The sequence below is a fragment of the Monodelphis domestica genome, chromosome 7, assembly GCF_027887165.1.
Source record: "Monodelphis domestica isolate mMonDom1 chromosome 7, mMonDom1.pri, whole genome shotgun sequence".
NCBI lineage: Eukaryota > Metazoa > Chordata > Mammalia > Didelphimorphia > Didelphidae > Monodelphis > Monodelphis domestica.
The window spans coordinates 218,915,818-218,941,982 of record NC_077233.1 but is presented as its reverse complement, the minus strand read 5'-3'; the positions used below and the strand labels follow the sequence as shown (position 1 = coordinate 218,941,982).

Here is a 26,165-nt window from a genome sequence, read left to right as displayed (position 1 = left end):
ACTCTGACCTGAGTGCCGTCCTGCACTCAGTGCCCACAAATGACAAGCTGATACTACTGGGAGACTTCAATGCCCGCGTTGGCCAGGACCATGAAAGATGGAAAGGAGTGCTCGGCAAACACGGCGTGGGCAAAATGAAAAACAACAGCCTACTGCTACTCAGCAAATGCTCAGAGTTCAAACTCACCATCAAGAACACTGTGTTCAGAATGGTGAACAAATATAAAACAACGTGGATGCACCCGCGATCAAAACAGTAGCATCTCATTGACTACATCATTGTATGCAGGCGAGACATCCAGGATGTAAAGATCACCAGAGCCATGAGAGGAGCTGAATGCTAGACAGACCACCAATTGGTTAGAGCAACTCTTCAAATGTGCATTGCGCCTCGCCATCCAAAACGCACCCAGACAGTTAGCACATTTTACAACATGAGTCGTCTTAGAGATCCATCTTATTTGCAAACATTCCAGTCCTGCCTGGACGACAAGCTGTCTGCCAAGGGACCACTCACTGGAAGCTCAACCGAAAAATGGAACCAGTTCAGAGACACAGTGATGGAAACATCAAAGGCAGTCCTCGGCCCCAAACAACACAACCACCAGGACTGGTTTGACGAGAACAACACTGCTATTGAAGACCTATTGAGCAAAAAGAACAAAGCCTTTATGGAGTGGCAAAATAACCCAAACTCTGCTCCTAAAAAGGACAGATTCAAGTCTCTCCAAGCCACGGCGCAGCGTGAGATCAGGAAGATGCAAGACCGATGGTCGGAAAAAAAGGCAGAAGAAATCCAGTGTTTTGCTGATACGAAAAACTACAAACAAATTTTCAGTGCCCTCAAGACTGTCTATGGGCCATTAAACCCCACCACCACTCCCTTGCAATCCTCTAACGGTGACATTCTCATAAAAGATAAAAAAGGCATCAGCAACAGGTGGAAAGAACACTTCAGTCAGCTTCTCAACCGACCCTCTTCAGTCGACCAAAGCGCCCTTGACCAGATCCCCCAAAACCGCACCATTGAACAACTTGATGTCCCTCCTTCAATAGTGGAAGTCCAAAAAGCCATTAAACAAATGAGTGCAGGCAAGGCACCCGGTAAAGACGGGATCCCAACCGAGGTATACAAGACCTTAAATGGAAAGGCTCTCCAGGCATTCCACATAGTGCTGACCAGCATATGGGAAGAGGAAGACATGCCCCCAGAACTCAGAGATGCCTTCATCGTAGCCCTATACAACAACAAAGGCTCACGAGCAGCCTGTGACAACTATAGAGGCATCTCACTACTCTCCACTGCCGGAAAGATCCTGGCCTGTGTTATACTCAACAGACTCCTGTCATCTGTTTCAGAGCAGAACCTGCCTGAATCACACTGTGGCTTCCGACCAGATCACAGCACCATTGACATGGTCTTCACAGTGAGGCAAATGCAGGAAAAATGCCTTGAGCAGAACCTGAGTCTCTACATTGTCTTCATAGACCTGACAAAGGTGTTCGACACAGTGAACAGGGACGCATTGTGGGTGATCCTCAGCAAGCTCGGTTGCCCAGCAAAATTCATCAAACTGATCGAGCTCTTTCATGTCGACATCACAGGGGAAGTCCTATTTGGTGGTGAGACTTCCAATCGCTTCAACATCTCCAATGGCATGAAACAAGGCTGTGTTTTTGCTCCGGTACTATTCAACCTATACTTCACCCAAGTATTACGACATGCTGTGATGGATCTAGACCTGGGCGTCTACATCAAATACCGACTCGGTGGCTCACTATTTGACCTTCACCGCCTGACTGCAAAAACAAAGACAACAGAGAGACTCATCCTGGAACCTCTCTTTGCAGATGACTGTGCTCTCATGGCCCACCGAGAAAATCATCTCCAAACCATTGTGGACAGGTTCTCTACTGCAAGAAAACTGTTTGGCCTGACTATCAGCCTCAGCAAAACAGAGGTGCTGTTCCAACCTGCACCAGGGAGGCCAACGAACCAGCCGTGCATTACAATCGACGGCACACAGCTTTCCAACGTCAACACTTTCGAGTACCTGGGCAGCACCATCACCAATGACAGGTCCCTAGACCACGAGATTAATGCCAGGATCCAAAAGGCCAGCTAGGCACTTGGGCAGCTGCGCTGCAAATTCCTCCAACACAGAGGTGTAAGCACTGCGATGAAGCTCAAAGTATATAACGCAGTGGTCCTCAGCTCGCTCCTGTATGGTTGCGACACATCGACACTGTACCGGAAGCACATGAAACAGCTGGAGCAATTCCACCAACGCTCCCTCTGGTCAATCATGAGGATCCGATGGCAGGACTGAATCACCAACCAGGACATCTTCGACAGAGCCAACTCCACCAGCATCGAAGTCATGGTCCTCCAAACCCAGCTACGATGGTCTGGACACATCATCCACATGGACCCACAGCGAATACCAAGACAGGTATTCTATGGTGAACTGTCAGCTGGACTCAGGAAACAAGGCCGACCAAAGAAACGATTCAAGGATGAGCTAAAGTCAAACTTGAAGTGGGCTGGCATTACATGAAAGCAATTAGAACTTGCTGCCTCTGATAGAAGCAGCTGGCATACCAACATTAACCGTGCCACCACTACCTTTGAAGATGAAAGACACCGACATCTTGCCGCTGCGCGTAAACGCCGAAACCAGGCCACAGTTGCACCTCGCATAACAACTGGCCCCATGTGCCACAAACTTTGCGCCTCAGCCTTTGGACTCCAAAGCCACATGAGGGTACACCGTAGATGAAAACGCACAAAGACAATTGTCATTCTTGGTCACCAAGAGACTACCACTAATGATTACAGTTGGGTCTTAAAGAGGAGCTATGAGGACCTCTCTCTATCTCTTCTTTGACCAGGGGGAAGATTAGGTGTCTGGAATACTCATAGAGGGTTGAGCTTTGATGTATTGGTTACTTTTGCTGAATTATTTCATTTTTCTCTTCTTTATTCATCCTTATTAATGATGGCTCTCTGGCAAGGGAGATGGTAGGAATATAAAGGGAAAGGGAAGAGATATTGAAATAGGAGCTATTAGTAAACACTTTTTTAAAAAAAATATGTCTCCAGGTACCTTGGTACAATAAATAAAATACTGAACCTAGAGTAAGGAAGATTTTATTTCAAATCTTCTCTGGCACTTGGTAGCTGTGTGACAAAAAGCAAGTAGCTAGCCTGCTAAGCCTCAGTTTGCTAACCTACAAAATGAGGACAATTATACCTGCCTCTAAGATTTGCTGTGAGGTTCCACAGAGATCATGTAAAGTGCTTTCAGTAGTCTAATATTTCTATTTTTTTTTTATTTATTTAGGATATTTTTCCATGGCTACACAATTCATGTTCTTTCCCTTCTCTCTTCCCTCTCCCCTCCCAGAGCTGACAAGATATTCCACTAAGTTATACATGTATCATTATTCAAAACCTATTTCCATTAGTCAAGTATTTCTCTACCAAGCACTTTGCTAAGCGCTGAAGGTACAAAGAACAGCAAAATTGACCATGATCTTAAGGAGCTTGTTTTCTAAAGGGGGAGAAGTTTTGCAAATATTAAACCTCTTGAAAGTATTAAAATATTATATAAACACCTGATGTTATTTCACTCTCTGGATGATGGAACTATACTGTAGTAGCTATTTGCTCAACCTTCCCCTGTGGCCCCTTTCTCTCCTTACTGAGTTTTTCTCAAAACCTCTATTTTGAGGAAGGGCACAGACCAGTGATAGTTTACCTGCTCAAATACAGACACTTTTCCTCTTTTGCTTCCCACTCTCCTACTTTTTCATCTCCCCCTCCTACTCTGCTCCCTCCCCTTTTTTTCCTTCCCCATTAAAATCTAATTTGCTTGAGAGCAGGGACCATCTTCCTTTTTGCTTGTATTTATATTCCTAGCAATTAAAATAGGATCTGACACAATGCTTCATAAATGTTGATTTGAATTACTACTACTCCTTAAAACTGTCTCTCCCCTAAAGAAGTTAGAATCTGAATGATAGTCCTAAAGCTACTGAAAACTGAAGAAAGATGACACCACCTGTCATATTTTCAAGGATATTTTGCAAGATGCAAATAATCTGAAAATAAGAGCCCCTTTATTATTAACTTCCATATTCAATGGCAATAACTTCTCTAAATTTCCTCTCTGTATTCACTACACAAATGTAAAACCAAAGCCAACTGGGAAAAATCACAGATTTGACTGAAAGTTGAATTTCTTTTTTTTTTTTAAACCCTTACCTTCCGTCTTGGGAGTCAATACTGTGGTTTACTGGTTTAATGACAGGAAGCAATCATAACAGACAGTCAGCTGAGCCAACCAATGAAAAGAATGCTTCAAACTAGACTGTATGACTCTGTAAAAGAACATCAGTGGAGAAGTAGGGGGTCTACACAAAGCAGATGCTGTAATCTACTAGAGGAAAGGAGCTGCTAAAGAGTAAGGATTCACTCTTCTTGGGACTAAATTTTCACTCATGTGTTCTTTACTAATCAATAAAGCTGAGAATTAAAGCATAGGTATTTAAACATATATGTACATACTAATGATATAATGTACAAAATAAAATTGTTTACTTCACTAAATTAAAAAAACAAATTTCTTAATCTTCAAATTATAATCAATGGATATTTTCACACAAAATCAAGGAACTCTAGTCAGCTAAGCAAATGGACAATTACCAAGAACTGTTATTTGATTTTGGAATACATGACACTATTTTTTTCCTTTGGTTATCAGATTTACCCTATTAGTCCCATCTTTATGAATATGTCAAGGAAGATCCTCCCTTTCCCCTCCTAAGTAGCTTGATCTATCCATCAAACATTCCTGAAATACCACAGTTACAGGAGGTTTTGCATAGGTCTAGGCTTTGGGCTTGAGAGGGGGAGAATCAAGAAGAGAAGGAAGAAGGAAGAAGTTGGGAATAGAGCAGCCAGGTGAGGGGGGAAGGAGGAAGAGATTTGCAGGCTACGGACCACTTATACTTACTTATAGGATGGTTCTCTATGTCATGTGCACAGGTCAAATCTAATGGGATTCTAAGGTAGGGACTGTCTTTCATTTTTCTTGAATTACCCAAACAGGGTGGCACAAGACTGGGCACAAACAAATTATTATTGTGTGATCTTCCTCAGATAACATAAAAAGGGAATAACTGAGAATTGATTATATTAAAAGTATCACCTTCCTGTCAATAACCAAACCAAAAGCATATGTGAAAGCATGATTGAATCAGTCCAGATACTATATATGCTGAACTAGAATTTTTCTTCAGATGTCAACCTGTGCTACTATTGCAATCTAGAGGTTTTCACCTAAATGGTGATGACATAAAGTGATATGATACAACAACTACTAAATAAAAGGAAACTCTACTGATTTCAAGCTCCATTTAAGGAACTTCACTTAATTTTAACCTACAATTTTATAGATGAATGGCAAAAAATATACCAGATAAATCTTAAGAATCCTAGACGACAATAACTTGCCTCCATGCCCCATTCCAAAAGTCAACAAATCAACTAGTATATTTTTTAATTAAGTTGACTTTTTATAACCTTATATTATGCGGGTTAAGGCATTTATAGCAACAACAACAAAAAGTAATTGGAACGAATCACATATTGCCTTTCCCTATAAACACAAATCTAAAATTTGGCATTTAAAAAACTCAAAAGTATACATTTTCATATAAATCATTAGGGGGAAAAAATAGTATGGTCTAGAAGGGGTTTAATTCCTTTCCACAAACCAGACTGTTAGGTGGCATTAAGCTTTCTTAAAAGAAAATTAAATTAGGACAAAAGGTGAATAGAGGAGATAACAGAGAGATCTAAGTTACAGGAAAAAAATTTGAGGATTCTGGAGAGTAAAAGTAGTACACTGAAGAGAAGGGTTTAAAAGAAGGGGGGTGAGGGTATATTTGTACATTTAAGAGCTAAAAATCACTTGATGGCTTTTCAGGAAGACTTTCAAGAAAAGAAGACGTTCAGGAAGCTAGATGCTCTGAGAGGAAAAATCTGTTTGTCCTTCAAAAAATGATAATTAGAACCATTGAAGTTATCAGGTGAGAGATCATTCAATAAAGGCATCAGGAAGAAGAGAAAAGCAGTACTACTTTGGTGATCTCCTGCTCAAAAGAATTAAGGTAGCTATTTGTTGAACTGATAATATTAGAAAGTTTTGTTCTTTTTCCCAGGGTGTGTATCCAAGACTTAACAGGGAATCTCCCAAATTTATAAAAAATTATTGCATCTACCCAAATTGGGGGTAGAGGGGAGCACAGTATCAGAAGATATAAAAGTCTTAGGAAAGAAAATTAAGACCATGAGGGCACAGAATGTGATTTCCTCAGTGATTTCCTCTACATCCATTGTATATAATGCATGTAGAAGAGAAATATTAATTTGGAAAGAAAACAAATGGCTAAGAAAATGGTGATTGAGAATAGAATTTAGATTTTTGTCAAATGACTTAAAATAAAGAGATGACAGATTCCTGGCCAGAAATGGAGATTTAACAAAGGCTAATAAAAATATCATTGTCATACAAAAGCAAATGAGCTTAGTAGGAAGTATTGAATAAACTGAAAGAACTCAAATACTGAGGTAAAGGAGTCTAAAAATTTCTGGAAAAACTAAGCAGCATAATAGCAGAAATTAGATTCAGGCCAGGATATGACATGATATGTCACAATTACTTCCAAATAAAAAAGTAACCTAGACATAAGGAGTTACATCATCAACAAATTAGAGAAGCATGAAAGAAAGTACCTTTTACAACTACGAATGTAAAGAACATTTTTGAAAAAGAGAGATAGAAAATAATCATTAAAAAGGGACCGTTTTGAATATGTAAAATTAAACATTTTAGATAAAATCAGTAATGATAGAATTAGAAAAAAGACAAGTAGGAAAATCATCTGCAGCAAATTTTTCTGGAAAAGGTCTAACATGTGAGAAATAAAAGGAACCAATTCAAATTATAGCAATTCCTCAAAATTTATATGTTCAAAGAAAGTTCTCAAAGGAAGAAATGAATATGAAAAATGCTCCATTTGTTATCACTAATAACGAAATGTCAATGAAAACTTTTTTTTAATTATTAAAACATTTCTAAAGAAATACCTCAACCTGTCACATTGGCAAAGATGATAAAAAAGGTAAATGAAAACAACAAAGAAGTTCTGTAAAAGAGAATCACACTAATGCAATGTTGGAGTTCTAAACTTGTCCAGTCATTCTGGAAAACAGTTTGGATGTATAGGACCAAACTGTTTCTGTTGTTCAATAATATTTTCTTGGCAAAGATACTGAACAGGTTTACCATTTCCTTGTTCAGCTCATTTTACAGCTGAGGAAACTGAGAAACCCTAGGTGAAGTGACTTTCGCAGGGTTATATAATTAGTATCTGAGGCCAGATTTGAATTCAGTCTTCCTAACTCCAGAATAACACTAATCATTGTGACACTTATTTGCCCTTAACTAAATTGTACATGTTCTTTACCCTACCAACATTATTCTAAGGCCTGTACTACATAGAAATCAAAGGAGGAAAAGGACCCAGGGGAACAAAAATATTCATAGTAGCACATTTTTCTACAGATAAGAACTGGAAACAAAAAAATGGATGCCCAGTCATTTGGAATGGTTATGATTTTAGAATCAAGTTTAAGCTCTGCATTGATCTGAACTCTCTGAATGTAATGTTAATATATATAAATTGCTGGCCCAGTTCTCCCTTGTCTCTATATCGGTGGCAGAAGCTTCTCTGGGCTACTCAGAAAACATCCCCTTTCATTACTTTTTCCAGCACAATAATTTTCCAATACATTCATAAATCATATTTAGTGGAGCCCCAAGTGATGGGTACCCTGTTAATTTCTAGTTTTTTTAAACACTAAAAGAGTTATCAATATTTGTACATACATTTACCCTCTGTGATTTCTTTGGAACAAAAAACTAGAAGTGGTATTACTGGGTCCAAGAGTATGCATAATTTAGTATCTTTTAACACTGTTCCAAATTTCTTTCAAGGAGGGGCATACCAGCCCACAGCTCTGCCAATAACACATTAACATGCTCATTTCTCCTCAGTTCATCTAACATTTCAGAATGCCACCCTATGTAAACCTCAAAATTTCTTAGACTTATAAATGTTGGAAATTTCACCATTGGGAAATTTCATACTTGAAAAATTTCCTATTGATAGTGGGTCTTGACTATTGGAATGTGAACCCCATTGGCATGGGAGGTTCCTTCTTCTCCCTTCTTAAGATTACTTTAGGACAGAAACCTTTTGCTGAACAATGGAAAGGACTTTGACCTATGCTTAAGCATAAAACAGGAATTTCTTTGAGTCATGATTGATTTTAGAATTGATACAATGGAGATACTTGGAATCAATCTCCACCCTATTCAGTCCTAACAGGATTGAGTAAGGGCTACAGCCTAGATCAAAATTTAATTATTCCAATCTCTACCCTACTCAGGTTAACAGGATTTAGAAAGGGCTGTAGCAAAGGATCAAAGATTTAATTATTTGAAAATATGACCTACAACAGACATGTGCAAAGCCAGACCTCTGGGCGGTCCTGGGTTAAGCTAGAGCCTCCATTGGCACAGGGAAATTGATGGACACGTGATTGGTAGATGTGAGGACTGAGGGGAGGGAACTTGGATGGTTTCCTTAAGGATAGGGGGGGTCTGAAGACTTGAGGTGTTGGAGAAGTTGGTCGGTGTGGTTGGTGTGTGCTCTGAGAAGCTTGTGCTGAAGGAAGCTGAAGGTGGGGGCCCCGGAGACTGTTTCTCCATTTTGGTCACGTGAGTAATAGGGACTGATCTCTTTTCTTTGCCCCAGCTATCTAAGGGCTTGGGCCTTTTGGCCCAGCCTAAACAGAAGGGGTATTTAAGCCCTATTCCCTTCTCTCCCTTTTTCTCTCTCTATCTCTAATTCCTTTCTTCCTCCTATTGTAATTAAACTCCATAAAAGATTGACTGCTGCCTTGAGTTTTCATTTAGGAATTACTTAGCTGAATTCCTTGGCGACCTTAAATTAATATATATCAGTCTTTTAAAGTGATTTCCTTGTCACACCTACCACCACCTATTATTAATCTCTATTAATCCAAGGTTCATTCTGTCCATCTTTACCACCTAGTCCAAATGATTACTGCAACCACTTACTAGGTCCCAGGCCATTTTCCTTCACTTCTCAAGGAGATTGGGCTCCATTATTTCATGGATGCCCTTATATTTCAAGACTTCAATAGATGTGTTCATTATTCCTTGAATAGCCAAACATCTTAGTTCTTCAACTCAACTCTCAGACATCTACCCTTTTATTTTCCACCCCATCTTAACAGAAGTTATGCCTTGCCAAAATCAAAGTTTGTATTATACTAACCCTCTGTCTTCTCTGATCCTACTCTGAAGTCATACAACTATGTTGGCTACAAATTTTCATTCATTAATCTCACTAGGTTCTCACTATGACATGGTATTTCTACAATAGTAGCACCTAGGACATTGTCTGGTACATTTTCATAGTTGATTAAGTAATATATACTGACATCAAAAAGCTTATATTATATTGGAGAAGATAACATAGATATAGATACAGGTATAATTATAGACACAAATACAAAAGAAAAAAATAGATGTAAAATACATGCAAAATAACCTTGGGGTAATGGAAAGCACTAACCATTGGAGAGGAAACACAGGGAGGACTTGATATGGAAAAAAATTAATTAAAAAAAAATAGATTCCAAGCAGCAGAAGTGAAAAGAAAATATATTTGAGGCATGAGGGAGAATCCCTGAAAAATAGTAAGAAGGTCAAAGTAGTTAAATTAAAGAATATCCAGGAGGAATAATATGTAATAAGGACAGAAACATAGTATTTGAGGGCAGCTAGATAACTCAGTGAACAGATAGCCAGGTCTAGAGACAGGAGGTCCTGGGTTCAAATCTAACCTCAGACATTTCCTCAGACACTGTGTGACCCTCAATAAGTCACTTAATTCCCGTTGCCTTCATCTTACTTACCACCCTTCTGCCATGGAATCAATGCATGATATTGATTCTAAGACAAAACAAAAGGTTATTTTTTTTTAAACCCTTACCTTCCGTCTTGGAGTCAATACTGTGTATTGGCTCCAAGGCAGAAGAGTGGTAAGGGCTAGGCAATGGGGGTCAAGTGACTTGCCCAGGGTCACACAGCTGGGAAGGGTCTGAGGCCAGATTTGAACCTAGGACCTCCCGTCTTTAGGCCTGGCTCTCAATCCACTGAGCTACCCAGCTGCCCTCTGTTTTTTTTTTTTTAAAGTAGTATGAGTGCAGGTTGTGAGAAGCTTTTCACAAAGGGAGTATACTGGATTCTAAAAATTATAGGGAGCCACTGGTGTTTGGGGGGCAGATAGGTGGTGCATTAGATAAAGTACTAGGACCTGGAGTCAGGAAGACTAATATTCCTTAGTTCAAATGTAGTTTCAGAAAATGTATAGCTATGTGACTCTGGACAAGTCACATATTCCTATTTGCCCAAGTTTCCTCATCTATAAAATGGAGAAGAAAATGGCAGATTGCTCTAGTGTCTCTGCCAAGAAGATCTCCAATGGGGTCACAAAGAGTCAGATACAATTTAAATGAGTGAACAACACCAATTGGTGTTTGAGTAGGAAAAAGGATATGGTTTGACTTGTACTTTAGGAAGATCAGGTTGGCAAATGTGTGGAGGAGGGATTGATGTGACTAGAGAGGCAAGGCGACCAATTACAAAATATATACGATATAACATATACAATAATAGTCCACGTGAGCAAAAAGGAAATCATAAGAAAGATGAAGGTGTAAAAATGGAGACTTGAACCCTGGACTCCAATACCCAGAAGACCTTGCTCTGGTTCCCAGGATGCTTTGTAACCTCACTGAATTCTCACCTGGGCCAACAGCAGATTATTATTTAAAGAGTCTCCATCTATGGCTGGGTCTCTCATTCCTGTTTCTGCTTGCAAGCAGAGGGGTCTCTCATGATGTAGGTGAGGTTGAATGGGCCTCTCGGCCCACCTAGACACGTGCTTCTTTACTTGTATTTTATTAAACTCTTAATCTTAAGTAAACCTCATAAAATATAATACTCCTTGACAGAGAAACTAATTTTTACCTGCCACACAGCTTAAACCCAAACATTTTAATCATAACAAAGGTAAAGTTAGAATAATACTGAGGTAGAAATGGCCAAATTTTCCATTTAAATAGATGTATTAGTTGTATAAGAGTAAGAAGTAAAGGAGATATTGGTGTATAAACCTGGCAAAGTAGAAATATTGATTTTAATAGTAAGAGGAGTGGACTTGGTATAAAAAATAAATGGTTCTCTTTTAGGCAAAAAATTATATGAAAGACTGATTTAAATCAAGGGCTGCATACACTCTAAGATAAGAAAACTCTTGCATTTTGAGTACAGTTTAGCTGTATTTAATTAATGTAAAAACCATTCTTCACTGTCCCACAGTGGCTGGATATTTTCTCTCACAGCAGTTTGAAAATCATTGTTCTAAATTACTAATAAAAAGACAAATGCAAATCAAAACATTTTTGAGGCTCTACCTCACACCCAGAAAAAAAAAGGGTAACAAAAAAATTTAAATAGTAAATGTTGGAGGGGTTATAAAGACAGACAAACTAAGAAACTGTTGGTGAGTATGACTTCTTCCAGTCATTTTGGAAAATAATTTAGAATTATGCTAAAAAAATAACTAAAATGTAAACTTTAATCCAAAGAACCTAGGGCTAAGGATACACTCCATGATGTTCAAAGACAAAAAAGAAAATTCCACAGCCACAAAATATTCACAACAATACTTTTTGTATAAGTGAAAATCAAAGTAAATGTTCATCAATAGGAGGAATAGTTATATAGATTTATGGAACATGAATGTAATAGAAGCATTGGAGACTTAAATATACTGATAGAAAATGAAGTAAAGAGAACTAGAAAAGGATATACCCAATTCTCTCCATCATCATCTGGCTTCTGACTACCTTAAGGCGTAGATAAAACCCTACCTTATACAAGATGCCTTTCCCAATGCCACTTAATTCAAGTGCCTTCCCCCTCTGATGATCATCTCCAATTTACCCTCTACATAGTATGCTTATACATAGTTCTTTGCAGGTTATTTTCCACTTTAGACTATGAGCTCCTTAAGGAATGGGACTACTACTGCTTTTCTTTTCATCCCAGGTACTTAGCATGGTACCTGTCACTTAGTTGACACTTAATAATTGCTTGTGAACTAACTGTTGACTGACTACAACAATGTAAATGGAAAGAATATTTTTTTAAAATTATAATTATCAAGTATAGTTCTAAAGAAAAGATGGGGGGGGGGGGGTTAGGCCCCAGGTTAGAAAACCCTGCTTTAGCCCTATAATAAGATTGAAATGGGAGATTATTTCTATATGATTCTATATTTCACTGACTCTAAAAAGGGCCACTGGGAGCAGCTGGGGGACTTGGTTAATTGAAAGTCAGGCCCAGAGACAGGAGGTCCTGGTTCAAATCTGACCTCAGACACTTCCTAGCTGTGTGACACTTAATACAGGTTGCCTAGCCCTTACTACTCTTCTGTCTTAGAACAAATACACAGTATTGATTCTAAGATGGAAGGTGAGGATAAAAGAAAAATAATTTAAAATTAAAAGGATCTCTGACAAGTTGTCACTAACTACCTGTCCATTGACTCCCCATTTCCCTTAAAATGAGTTATCATCTATTCTGATATAGAATGTTTCCTTTGAAACCTCTGGAACATTACAAAGACTAAACCCTGAAACTGGAAAGCACATTCTCAAGTCCACCTTCTTGCAAGACTCTAATCCTTCCTCTTGAAATTATAAATATGAGAGAAAGAGAAAGTGTGCGTGTACATATACACACACACACACTTTCTCTTTATATATATAAATATATATATATATATTGATAATTGATATTGATATTGATATGGGCACTGTAACCCCAGAAACCCAGGGGAACTATTATCAGGGAAACTCCCTTGCCTTTGCATCCCTGTGACTCTTAACCTAGAAACACCCAATGACCCCGCCTAGGGTCCTGAGATGTTTACCCTCTTTTGTCCTCTAGATTTAAGCTGGACAAAGAAATGAATCTTTATAACTCCAGGCAGACCCCAGTCAGTTGACCACCTCACCCCACCAAATGCTTGAGGGACTAACACTCTAGTCACATCCACACCAGGACATAGCATCTAAAGAGTATATAAACCCCAGAACTGATGTTGTCTGGGGGACAGCCTTTCCACCCATGCTGTCCCCATGGAGGAACAGCCTTTCCTTTCATGCTGTCCTCCCAGGAACTGCTCCCCATCTTGCTGTCCCATCTTGCTATCCCCCTGGCCATTTTTAAGCTAAATTTTGGAGTCTTGCATTCTTGCAAAAGGTATCATTCCTGAACCCCAAAGGTATCCTTCCCGCCCATAACATTTTGGCACCCAGAAGAAAGAGGGAAACCCCAGGAGTACACATCAACCCCAATAACATATATATATATATATATATATGAGAGAGAGAGAGAGAGAGAGAGAGAGAGAGAGAGAGAGAGAGAGAGAGAGAGAGAGAGAAAAAGAGAGAGAGAGAGAGAGAGAGAGAGAGAAATATATATGTATGTACACATACATATATATATGGAATGTTTTCAATGGCTGAAAAATATTTTAGAGATAATCTAGCCTAAACTTATAATTTAAAAATTTTTTTTTCTAAAAAGACACGAAGGCATAGAGAAGGTGTTTGCCCAAGTGTCTGGAAATAGAAACATGAGTTTCCAGTTTTTAAAACAAGCCATGAGAATCAAACACAAGAATCTACTAAAGATTACAAACATGTACATTACTTTGGAATAACAAGTCTTTGTGTCCAATATAGACATCTGTTTTTTTTAGAAAACAATTTGCAATCTTCTCTAGAAAAGGTAGATCAGCCTACATGAGAGTTGTGCTTCCCTCAAAAAGAGCTCAAGTCTGGATTTCACCTCTGACCCCACTTTTTAACCTAATTTCTTCTGTAAAATAAGGAAACAAAAAGTACTTTTAAGGCTCTTTCAGATGCTAAAATCCTATGACCCTATTTCCTCATTAACACTCTACACTCCCCCACACTTCTCTTTTATTTCTAAATAAGGCATTCATTCCTTTCAATTTCCACTTTGCCAAAATTGCATTATTCTAATGACTGGGAACCCTTTAAATCTTCAGAACTTGCAAGCCCTAATATGCACTATAAAAATCCACTAGCTCCAAAAATTTTCCACCTTAGCTATTCACCCAGGTGTTTCAGGTGATATGAGAACTGAGCATGATGTTGATGGAGGAAAAAAGTCTCTGTGACAGTAGACTGAAGGCTTCATTATTAATGCTATTGAACTCAGACAGGCAACTGAAGTTTACAATGAAATGGCACCCTGATGACAACTTTCCTGCACTAGCATCAGTTCCAAGAGAGTATCAATCTTCATAAAGAATGGCCTGCCCATCCAAGTGTCCTTGGATAAACAAACCTTTCTCTTGGGGTCAGGGAGATGATGTTCTAATACAACTTCATTTTTCAAGTGTTCCAGACAGATGTCAGGCCTTCAAAGGCCCTGTTTATTTGTTATTCTTCCCTTATTCTTCCTGACACTTCTATTAATTTCCTCATTAAACTATTAACAATGTAAATATATTTTTTCTGTGTTTGTATGTGATTGTGTATGTGTGTACATGTGTGTGTATATGTTTGTGTCTGTCTCTTTCTCTGTGTGTCTTTTGTTTCTATATCTCTGACTCTCTCTCTCTCTCAGGGCTAGAAGTACTGGACATACTCAGTGCACAACCTTACTAGTGTAATCATCAGGGGAATTTTTCCAAACTGGGCTGATTTCCTCCTCCTTAGGCAAGAAGGTGGCCCCCTCTTTTTTTTTTTTAACACTGGATTTAATGTGGATCACTTTATCCCACTGTGTTCAAAGTTTCTGAATTCAAGAGATGAATCAGCCTCAGCCTCCATGGTAGCTGAGATTGGGTGTGCCATCACACCCAACCCATATTCTTCATAAAACAAAAAAGGGAGAAATTGTCTCACTGTAAACCACCCTTGTCAGACAATAGGTAGTAAATCATGATCAGTTCTGACAGCCCCATATTAGGAAAGAAACTGACAAGTAGAAAGACCTATAGGAGACAACCAACCCAAGGAGAAGCCTGAAGTTGCATATCATTTGAGGACTAAATGGAGAAATTGGGAACACATACACTTTAAGAAAAAAAGATCTGGTAGGCATGATTTCAGTTATCAAATAATGAAAGAGGAATGAAAAAGCAAAGAGGACAGTCTAGTCTTGATATAAAAGAAAACTTCAACACCGAAAAGATGTTTAGAAGTGAAATGGAGGTGATAAAGTCTGACTCACAGACTATTTGGATCAGAATCTTTGAGTGGAGGATAAATAACCATTTTTGTTGGTTTTTGATTGGAGAAATTCCAATTCAAAGAGAAACATGACAAAAATATAACTGTTCAATATTTACATTAAAAATAATTGCTGAATATAGAAAACAGTGATAAATATAGAAAAATGGAATAAGATATCCAATCTATTTATAGTTCAGTTTGGGGTATAAAAAAACCAAAAACAACAAAAAAGCTTATATTTCCTTCGAAGAGAATTAGAGAATCTTTTCCTGCCTTACTTATAATAGTCACTTTTCACCTCCTCTTATAACATTAGCCTAGCAGTCTCTTTTCTTTCCAATCAACACTTAAATTCCAACTTCTGGGAGTAGGTGGGAGCTCAGTGGATTGAATCACTTCCTTTTCTTTAGTGACAGATCTTTTTGAAAGATTCAGTCCACGTATGGAAAGAATGACCATTTGTTGAGGACACTGAAGAAGATATTACTATTGTTCAAATAGAACTTAAAGTTGATGAACAATAAAGCACTAGGGTCAAGATTCTTCAAAGCTATGCAAAAGGAAGGAAGAACCATCATTCTCATTATAAATCTCAAAGTATGTTTATATATATACATTGATTTAATTTTCAATTAGCAACCCAAAAAGAACTATGACATTACTGGGGCAGGTACTCCCTTAACCATTACAGAATACAGGCTCACCATGTCTTCTACTATATGTAGTACATCTCATCATGGAAAGAGTTGACCATAAATTTAGGAAGCCCTGCCTTCAGGAAGAATAGTGCCAGATCTTGGGCAAGTCTCTTCACTCAAGGTTCAAAGGCTCTGACCAGCGAAGTAATCTACTTTAAGAAAAAGGGGCAGCTAGGTGGCTCATTGGAGAGAAAGTCATACCTGGGGTCAGGAGGACCTGAGTTCAAATCTAACCCCAGACACTTCTAGCTGTGTGACCCTAGGCAAGTCACTTAACCCCAAATGTCTAGCCCTTACTACTCTTTTGTCTTAGAATTGATACTAAGATACAAGGTAAGAGTTTAAAAAAAAATGCTGATATGAAATGGTCAAGAGAGTTTCTTCATAGGGAATTTCAAATACCAATGAAATCATAAGCCAGTAACAAAACAAATGAAAAAGAAACAATTTACACTGACAGTGGGAAAGGTAAGAAACAATAATCCATAATAGCTTATAACCTATAATCCACAAAAATAGAGGAGAAAAATAGCAGTTGTCTCATTTTGGCCTATATCATTTGGTTCACTTTTTATACGGAGTATATCTTCTTCAAATTTGCTAAGGTTAATATTAGCAGCTGTCTAAATTTAATATCTTCATATTGATTCTGAAGGAAATAAACATATAACCATCCTAGTTCATGGCCTGCTTCTCTACAATGACAAATGCTCAGACTCAGAAGTTGAATAATCTATCCACAAATCATCAGATCATTTTAAGTAGTTAACTGTTGCTACTGCTAAAAAATGTTTTTAATTGTTTTTTAATTTTTAATTTAAAAAATGTAGCAGTCCAGCCCATAGGTATTATGGAGAGACAAGGATTGTGAGTGAGCACATGGCCACCCTGCGCATGGTAATGAGCTCTATTCCCAGCACTGCTGAAGTTTAGGCGCGAAACCTTGCTTTCCTTTGTCTCACTTGCCGAGGATAATAACCCCACCTTCACCTTGTCATAAGTTGCATTATCCAATGGCAATACATCAGGTAACTCATCCATATGTATTGAGGTATCATGTAACTGATCAACATGTATTGAGCTCATTTGTATATCAAAGAGAACATATAGGACGTGACACAGCCAGCCCGCCCACCAAACAGGTTTGCAATGGAACAACTTCTCCCCTTTCTCTCTCCTCTCTATCTTTCTCCCTGAGGCCTGGCCTTGTCCAGGCCTCCCTGTTTCTCTCTCTTTTCTAATGCTAATACCTAGCATTATCTACCACCTTTAGTTTTGGATCTCCTTTCCATCTGAGCTAGCATTATCCTCTGACCAGTGCAGTGTTAAATTGAGACCATTGGATGGGAATAGCCTGAATTAATAACTACCAGTGGTCAGAGCAGGCTGTGGCTCCCGGAAAAATAATAATTGATTACTGACTCGATTATTTACATCTCTAAAGTCGGCTCGTTCACGCCCTTCGCGGGATCTAAAACTTCTATCCTGTTTCTATCTTCTCTCCTTGTAACTTCTCGCGGGCCGGGAGGTTGTAAAAAAATTTTAAATTTCTACATGAGGTAGAAATAGATTTTCAGAAACCTATGTTTGCTCAAAATCTTCCTAATTTCATTCACCTGTCATGGCCCATGGGAAAAAAATTGGCACAATAACAGACAATAGGAATCAATTATTTAGGGAGAGACCCTTAAGGCATATTCAGCACTATTTTAGACATTAGAGGGGATACCACAGAAACAGGAGATATGGCTCAAACTGACAAAAATCTACATAATTTTTAGAGAGACCAGATTCCCATAAAACAATAACGGGATAATAAGAGATAGAGGCTGTATAAGTAACAAGTTTTATATTTTATATTATAAATGTCATAGAAATTCAGAACAGAAAGAGCAAATGAAAGCTAAAGAAAAGGAGAAAAGTCTCATGAATGAGGGGAATATGCACTGAATTGTGAAAATGCAGGAGAGTATCAAAAAGGCATAAGAGGAGACAGGATTCCAGGTAGGACAAAGAACTTTAGTAAAGGCATGAAGATGGTAAATGAGAAAATAATTTTCTGTGGTCTTAAAATTAAACAAGCATTTTTCTCTATTATCTAATTAGATGCTCATAAATCTATAAAGTAGAGAGGCAAAGCATAATCTCCATTTTACAGGTGAAGCTCAAAATGACTTGCCAAAATGATACAGCTAGAAAGCAGTGGTTCAAGAACTCTCCTCCATTTCTTCTGAATCCTACTGCAATTCTTTTTATACTACACCAAGGCTCTAAATCAAGGTACATGTGGGAAAAAATGAGGAGAATAACCATACTGGAATAAAAGGGGAGAGGGAGGGGAGAGAGCACAATCACCATCCTTCACTCTTCTTTAGAGGCAGGAAAATATAGTCTTTTACAAAATATAAGAAAGTGTTATACCAATCACACTAGCCCTACAGTGGCTCTTGCAAGATTGTTTGAGAAAGGTGAAGATCCAATGTAATGAATAGGCAGAGACCAGTATTAGAGTTAAGGTATGCAAATAACTAGTCCAGCAATGATCACAAAGCATATATACTGATAAGTGCATACTGGACAATTTTAGAATTAGAAATTAGAATTGGAAAATTAGAAAATACAAGAAAAATATTAATTCCCTTTGTCTTCATCTGTAGGGACCAAGTAGTTGGATCATTGAAATTGACCCAAGTATTTATTAACATACAGTACAAAAATGAGAATGCAGATGCCAGAAATATCAAGTCACTTTCACATCAATCTGCTACTCACCTGCACAGACTAGTGACTCAAGACCAAACAGATTTGTCATTGAAATAGAGGTTTCCTCTGATGCAGATTTTAACCCAAGAAAAATGGCCAGTACTGTGCAGTTCCTGACCATATCTTTCCAAAAATTCATCAAAGGAAACTTTTCTTCTTTACTGACACTGAGGCCATAAAAAAGCAGTGTCTGTCCACAGGTTATCTATCATTGGCACACTGTCTAACCACAAGTTATCCATCAACTTTGCCTTGGGACACGTATCTTATATGACCTGACATTTCTCTGACGACATCATTTACATGTTTATACTTATCTTTTCTATTGAATGCTTAAGCCTGTTCACCTTCATCCTGTGACTGCCTCTCTATTGGCATCTGAGTAATATACTCCTGTTTAATTGATTGGTAACTATAGTGCTGTATGACTTGCAAAGCCCCAGGTTGAAGACTGCTCTAAAAGTTTTCTTTCCTGCTGCTGGAAGAACACGCTTGTTTTTCTCCAGGCCTCAAGTTCATCCCTACTCCAATCCTCTTCCAGCCAGTTATTAAGAGAATTTTCTGAAAACATATATTACTCGATCAGGTTCAAAAGCTTCCTTGTGCCATTAGTAACAAAGGGCTTTTAGAGCCCTTCACAACCTGACCTAAACCTGCTCCTGAAGACATGTTTCTGGCCCTTGTGGTACAGCAAGACTCACTTTTTTGACAGACTTTATTCATAACATTCCTTCCTGACCTATATCACTTAGAATTTCTTGTCTCTTCCTAAATTAACCTCAAGTATCTCATCCTACATGAAGCATTCATGAGGACCCCTCCCCCAGCTGCTTTACCCAGACCCTCAATATTATTAAATATTTGAGTGGGTCTGCAATCTCTTCAAATTGAGAAGTCTCTCCAATGATGCAGATTGCACTCCATCTACAACTGCTTATCCCTGAAGCTCTCATCCATGTCCTCCAAAAAACTTATCCAAGTGGGTATGTGCTAGACTAGAGGTCTTTCTTACTTTTCCCCAGCATTCCTAGGGTATCAATGGAGCATTCTGGTTCTTTACTAATCATATCTAGCCCCTGACAAATAATCATCCCATTATCTCTCCCCATCATACTATTCCTTGATAATATCTTTTATTCTTGTTTTTCTTTGATGTGTGTGATTCATTGGTTATATTGCCTCCTGATCAAACAATAATGTATTTTTCCTAAATTACACTGAATTTATTTTGCATATTCTTAAATATGTACATGCTATATTTCCTGTCAGAATATAAGTTCTTTGAGAGAAAAAACTTCCATCATATCTTTGAATCCATAGTATTAAGCATAATGGCTGATACAAAGGAAGCATTTTATAAATGCTTATTAACTGAAATCCTTAAAAGTAATAAAAGTCAGACTGTTTCTGGGAGAAGTTTGGGATCATTAAAAGGGTTCTATATTTTCCTTCAAATAGTCAAGTCTACTTATCCTCGTCCTGTTTAATTTTGGACATGAATATCCATTTTCACTATTTATATAAGAAATGTAAACATCCTGATGTATGAGCTGCCAAACTAACCTCATGTCATTATCAAGATAAAAGACATTCTTTATGCAATTCCTTTTTCTATAAGGGTGTTTAGATCAAACTCTTTTTAGGGGTTATAGATCTTTTTTATTAAGATCTGCAATGTTCCAAGGGATGAATATAACCAAAATGTCATCCAAAAGAAAAAAGATCTAAAAAACCTAAACATCTCTATCAAATCCTTGTTCTTTTGCAATTCTGTGATGGATCAGCTAGATAACCACAAACTTCACAATTGGCAAGCATCTATTTTTAGGTTTTGATCATCTAAAAATATCTGAACAAGGCTCTCTGTAGTATTATCTTTAATGTAATCTTGATTAATTTGTGCATACATATGGGAGACATCTTTTTTGGAAGACAGCATTTAGGGTGGCATTCGGCCTTACTTACAAAAATGCTTTTTTGCAGTACACAAAAATCATTGAAATGGATGCTGAGAAGCCCAGGTCTCCTACATACATGCCAACAAAGTTCTGAGACAGTACCAATTAAAATAACTGGTGAAAAAGAGTACAAAGAAAGAGCAATAACTTATCCCATCTATCCAAGAGCTATATAAGGTGAATGGATCAAACAGAGGAGACAAAAGTCAGCATGCACATCAGTAAATGGCTTACAGATGGAAACCCTGAGGAGGGGACAAAGCAAGAATGGCTGAGACCAAGCCATGTCCATAAGCATGAAGCATGCTCAACCCCAATGAGTACCTAGTTGGATGCTTGTTTTACTGATGGTCTGAGGCCTATTAGAATACTCTTTGATACATTTTCCCAGTCACTGAACAAAATTTTTTCTTGATATGGCTCAGAGCAAAGATGTGTATTGCCTGCCACTTTTTCTCTGTGAGGTGGCATGGCTTTGTCCCCTATTACCCTTACAAAGTGTCCAGGACAAGATATCCCTTTATGACTTTAAACCCCCAAAACCAATGCTTATAATGGTGGCCATCTCCCAGCACATTGTCACTGAAAGCCATCAGCACTGCAAGAGACCTGAAGCACATGTCATTATAGGATTAGTTGAAGGATATAAAATAAACCCACATAAATCATCAGCATTCCTATATACCACCCACAAAGTTCAACATCTAGAGATAGAAAGAGAAATTCTATTCAAAATAAGTGAAGACAACATCAAATACCTGGGTACCTACCAAAACAAACCATTCAATTATATGAACACAATTAAAATACTTTACACACAAATAAAGTTAGATCTAAACAACTAGAAAATCATTAATTGCTCATGAATAGGCTAAACCAATATAATAAAAAACAGCAAGTCTACTTAAATTAATTTACCTATCCAGGGCATACAAATCAAACTTCTCCAAAATTATTTCATAGATCTAGAAAAAATAATAACAAATTTCATCTGAAAGAACAAACGGTAAAGAATATCAGGAGATGTAATGAAAAACAATATGAAGAAAGGTGGCCTAGCCAAACCAGATCTCAAATTGTACCATAAGTTGTAATCATCAAAACAATCTGATACTGGATAAGAAATGAGTAGTGGGCCAAAGGAATAGATTAGAAAACTAACAAATAGTAGTAAATTACCATATTATCCTAGTATTCAATAAATCCAAAGATCCAAATTTTGGGAAATATTCACTATTTAACAAAAACTACTGTGAAAATTGGAAACCAGTACAACAGAAACTAGGCAGAGAAACAGTTCACACCATAGACCATTAAAATAGTAACATGATCTTAAAATAAAGGGTGATACACAGAAGAGTTTACCTGCCATACCTATGGATAGGGAAAGAATCTATGAACAAACATGATATAGAGAACATTAAGAAAAATGAAATGAATAAGTTTGATTACATTAAATTTAAAAATTTTGGAAAAATAAAAAGAAATGCAACCAAGATTAGAAGGATAATAATTAACTGAGGAAATATTTTATAGAAAGTATCTCTAACAAAGCCATCTTTTCTCAAATATATAGACAACTGAGGCAGATTTTTAAGAATACATGTCACTCCTCAATTGAAAAATGGTCAAAGGATAAGAACATTTGGTTCTCAGATGAAGAAATCAAAAACATCTATTGTCATATGAAAAATGCCCTGAATCAGTACTGATTAAAGAAATTAAAATTTAGAAGAACTCTGAGATGCTACCTCATACCTATCAGATTGGTTAATAGGAGAAAAAAGTAAAATAATTAATGTTGGTGGGGATGTGAGAAAACGGAGACCCTAATACAATGGTGGTGGAACAGTGAAATGAAGAAACCATTCTAGAGAGCAATACGGAACCATGACGAAAGGGCCATAAAACTATGCATACCCTTTGACCCAGAAATATTAATACCAGGTCTATATCTCAAAGAGATCAGAGAAAAAGGCCTACATGTAAAAAATATTTAAAGAAGCTGTCTTTGTGGTGACAAAAAATTGGAAACTGAAGTGAGGTCCAAAAATTGGAATTTAGCCATTCCAGTTTTGTTGTGGTATATGATGGTAATGCAATACTATTATGCCATAAGAAAGATGAACAGTACGATTTCATAAAAAAAAAAAAGTTGTATGAAATGATGCAAAGTGAAGTGAGTAGAACCAAAAGAACATTGTATATATGGAAACACTGCATGATGATTAACTGTGAAGGCAACATCAAAGTATTCATGATGAAAAATGCTATCCAAAGTCATAGAAGGAACTGACAGAATCTGAATGCAAATTGAATTATACCACTTAATGTCTTATTATTTAACATCTGGGAAGGGGGGTGAGGAGGGAGAGTGAATTTAGACTGCAAAAAACGGTCAGAAAATAATTGTTTAAAATGTTTCGACATGTAATTGAAAAAAAAATTTTTAAAGGAAGAGAAAATTTAAAAAATTGAACATTAAGTAATCTTAGAAAGTAATAGAATAAATTTATTTTCCAAATGAACCTGAAAAAATGATCAAAATAATTTAAGAATTATTAGACTCCCTAAATAAATACCATAACCCAGCTAAAAATCTGGATGCTACATTTCAAAAAATTAGAAGAGAAAACTACCAAGACATATTAGCACAAGATGTCAAAGCAAAAATTTAAAGAACCATGATTAACTTTTTTTTTTATTGGTTCAATCATTTTTTAGTTGTGTCTGATATAAATGATGATTATGATCCCCATCTGGGATTTTCTTTTTTTTTTTTTTAATTATATTTTATTTGATCATTTCCAAGCATTATTCATTAAAGACATAGATGATTTTCTTTTCCTCCCCCCCACCCCCATAGCCGACGTGTAAATCCACTGGGCATTACATGTTTTCTTGATTTGACCCATTGCTATGTTGATAATATTTGCATTAGAGTGTTCACTTAGAGTCTCTCCTCTGTCATGTCCCCTCAACCTCTGTATTCAGGCAGTTGCTTTTCCTCAGTGTTTCCACTCCCATAGTTTACCATGATTAACTTTTTAAAAGAAAACTGAAAGTAAAAACGAATTTACATAGCACCCAAGTTGTCCTGGACAAAACCCAGGACATCCTGGTTAACAAAAAAACAGGAAGAAAGTAAGGAGGCGTTGAGTGAAATTATGTTGAAACTACTAGAAATTGAAAACCGTCTTGGAGTAATGATCTTCCAAAACGACTAAAGATAAAAGATATAAGATAAAAAAATAATAAAAAAGATATAAGATAAAGATAAAAGCTTATAACCAAACAAGGCTGTGCTATGCAAAACTGAGTAAAATGCAACAGTTGAAAAATGTTGTGTTTTCTTTAAAACAGACGAGCATTTTTATGTATTCCTAATAAAAGGAACAAAGATATATTTTCCTGTAACCATTCTTATATTTTAAAAAGGTTTAATGTCTATAAAGAATCCCCAGGGTCAGCAAGTGTCACAAAGAGACCTGAGAAAGAAAAACGCAAAGTGCAGTTATGTTGTTGCTTGTTCAGGCATCTCAGTCGTATCTGACACTTCATGTCCCTATTTTGGATTTTCTTGACAAAGATATTGTTACGGTTTGCCATGAACTTCTCCAGATCATTTTTCAGAGGAAACTGAGGCAAACATGGTGAAGCAAACTTCCTAAGATTGAACATCTAGAATGTATCTGTGGCTGGGTTTGAACTCAAGTCTTCCCAGTTCCCAGTCTGGCATTCTATACACTATGTCACCTAGATGCCCTGGGCTTGGGTATACTTTTGTGCTATTTTGTTCTTATTTGTGGAAGGAAAAAACAGAAGACAATGATAGGAAAGGAAAGGAAAGAAAAAGAAGGGGTGGAGTATACTATTTATGATAACTGGGATGCATAAAAAGACAAGTATATAAGAGTGAAGAAAATGGTGGGAGGGGCACGTATTACATAACCTTAAAGATAATTTAGGGAAATAACACACTAAATTAAAAATAAAAATAGGCAGGATTAGGGAAAAGTACAAGAAAATATTTGGAAGGTAGAATGAAGGCAGAAGCAGTCACAAGCAAAAGAAAGTACCATTATAGGTTTAATCAGTGTGGAATTTGGAGGTGGTAATGGAAAACAGTTAAAGAGAATAAAAGTATAAGAAACTGTGACTGGGTTCCAAGCTATTGGAAGATGTAGGAACAAGGCGTGGAAGATATTTGTTATAGAATATAAAATGTATTACATTTCTTCTCTTAGACCACTTTCTTCTTTATGAAGAAATGTCAGAGAGGAGAAAAGTATCAGTATATGTTAGAGAGCAATACAGAAACAATAATCATAAATATGAATAAAATGAACTGACCCAGAGAAGGAGAATTACAGACTAGACTAGAAGGGAAATCCAAAACACAGAGTAACACAAAGTTAAAATGAAGGATTAAGCATATTATCAACCTCCTCATAGAGAGGTGGTAGAGTCAGAGTGCAGAATGGGACATATATTTTATAAAAATAATAAATGGATGGATTAATTTTGCTTGATGAAAATTTATTACAGGAAATTCCTCTCACCTTTTTTATAATGGAGTGTAGGAGGAAGAGAAAATAGGGAGGAAGGGAAGAAGAGAAAATGGATTTCTGTCAAGTAAAAAAAGTTTAATTTCTTAAAAAATTTAAGGGTTTAAGACAAGATTTATTATGCTTCAAGTAAATCCAAAGGAACAAACTGACAGTCATTATCTCAAACAATGCAACAGTTAAAAAGTAGGAGGATGAAAGTGGGGGGGAAAGTAAACTATATTAAGCCTAAAGGCAACATAGATGAAGAAATAATATTAATATATAATGTACCTATAAACTGAATAGCACAGAAGTTACAGAAGTGACTAAGGGTAAGAAAAGTTTTCTAATTTGTTGCAGGGCAGATAGGACAACTAGGTGGCACAGTAGATATGGCAATATAAATCCAACCTCAGACACTAGCACCAATATTTGGAGTTGAAATATATATCAAATGAGGTAATAATCTGGTAAAGTGTTTTGCAAACCTTTAAGTGTCAAACACATACCACCTATCATCAATTAAAAGTAGAGAGAAATAAACAGTAAAATTGTGTCCGATTGGAGACCTCAAAGTATACCATTCAGAAATAAAAGTTTAAATAAAATAATATTTAATAAAATCTTTGAAACTTATGGGAATACTATATAATGTAACCCTAATGGATTGTTGATTAAAGCAATAAATCCT

The 26,165-nt window shown here is 37.0% G+C and overlaps 1 protein-coding gene and 1 long non-coding RNA gene across 9 annotated transcripts in view; one reads left to right on the top strand and one right to left on the bottom strand.

Moving 5' to 3' along the window:
* Nucleotides 1-26,165, bottom strand: part of MAD1L1 (mitotic arrest deficient 1 like 1) — a 999,035-nt gene that overhangs the window by 565,899 nt on the left and 406,971 nt on the right. The gene's annotated exons all lie outside the window — the stretch shown is intronic.
* The window catches only part of LOC103106380 (uncharacterized), a 54,189-nt gene continuing 33,996 nt past the window's right edge, over nt 5,973-26,165 (top strand). Inside the window, exon 1 of the long non-coding RNA XR_001623365.2 lies at nt 5,973-6,177. This is a non-coding gene — a long non-coding RNA (uncharacterized LOC103106380). The remainder of the gene's footprint in view (nt 6,178-26,165) is intronic.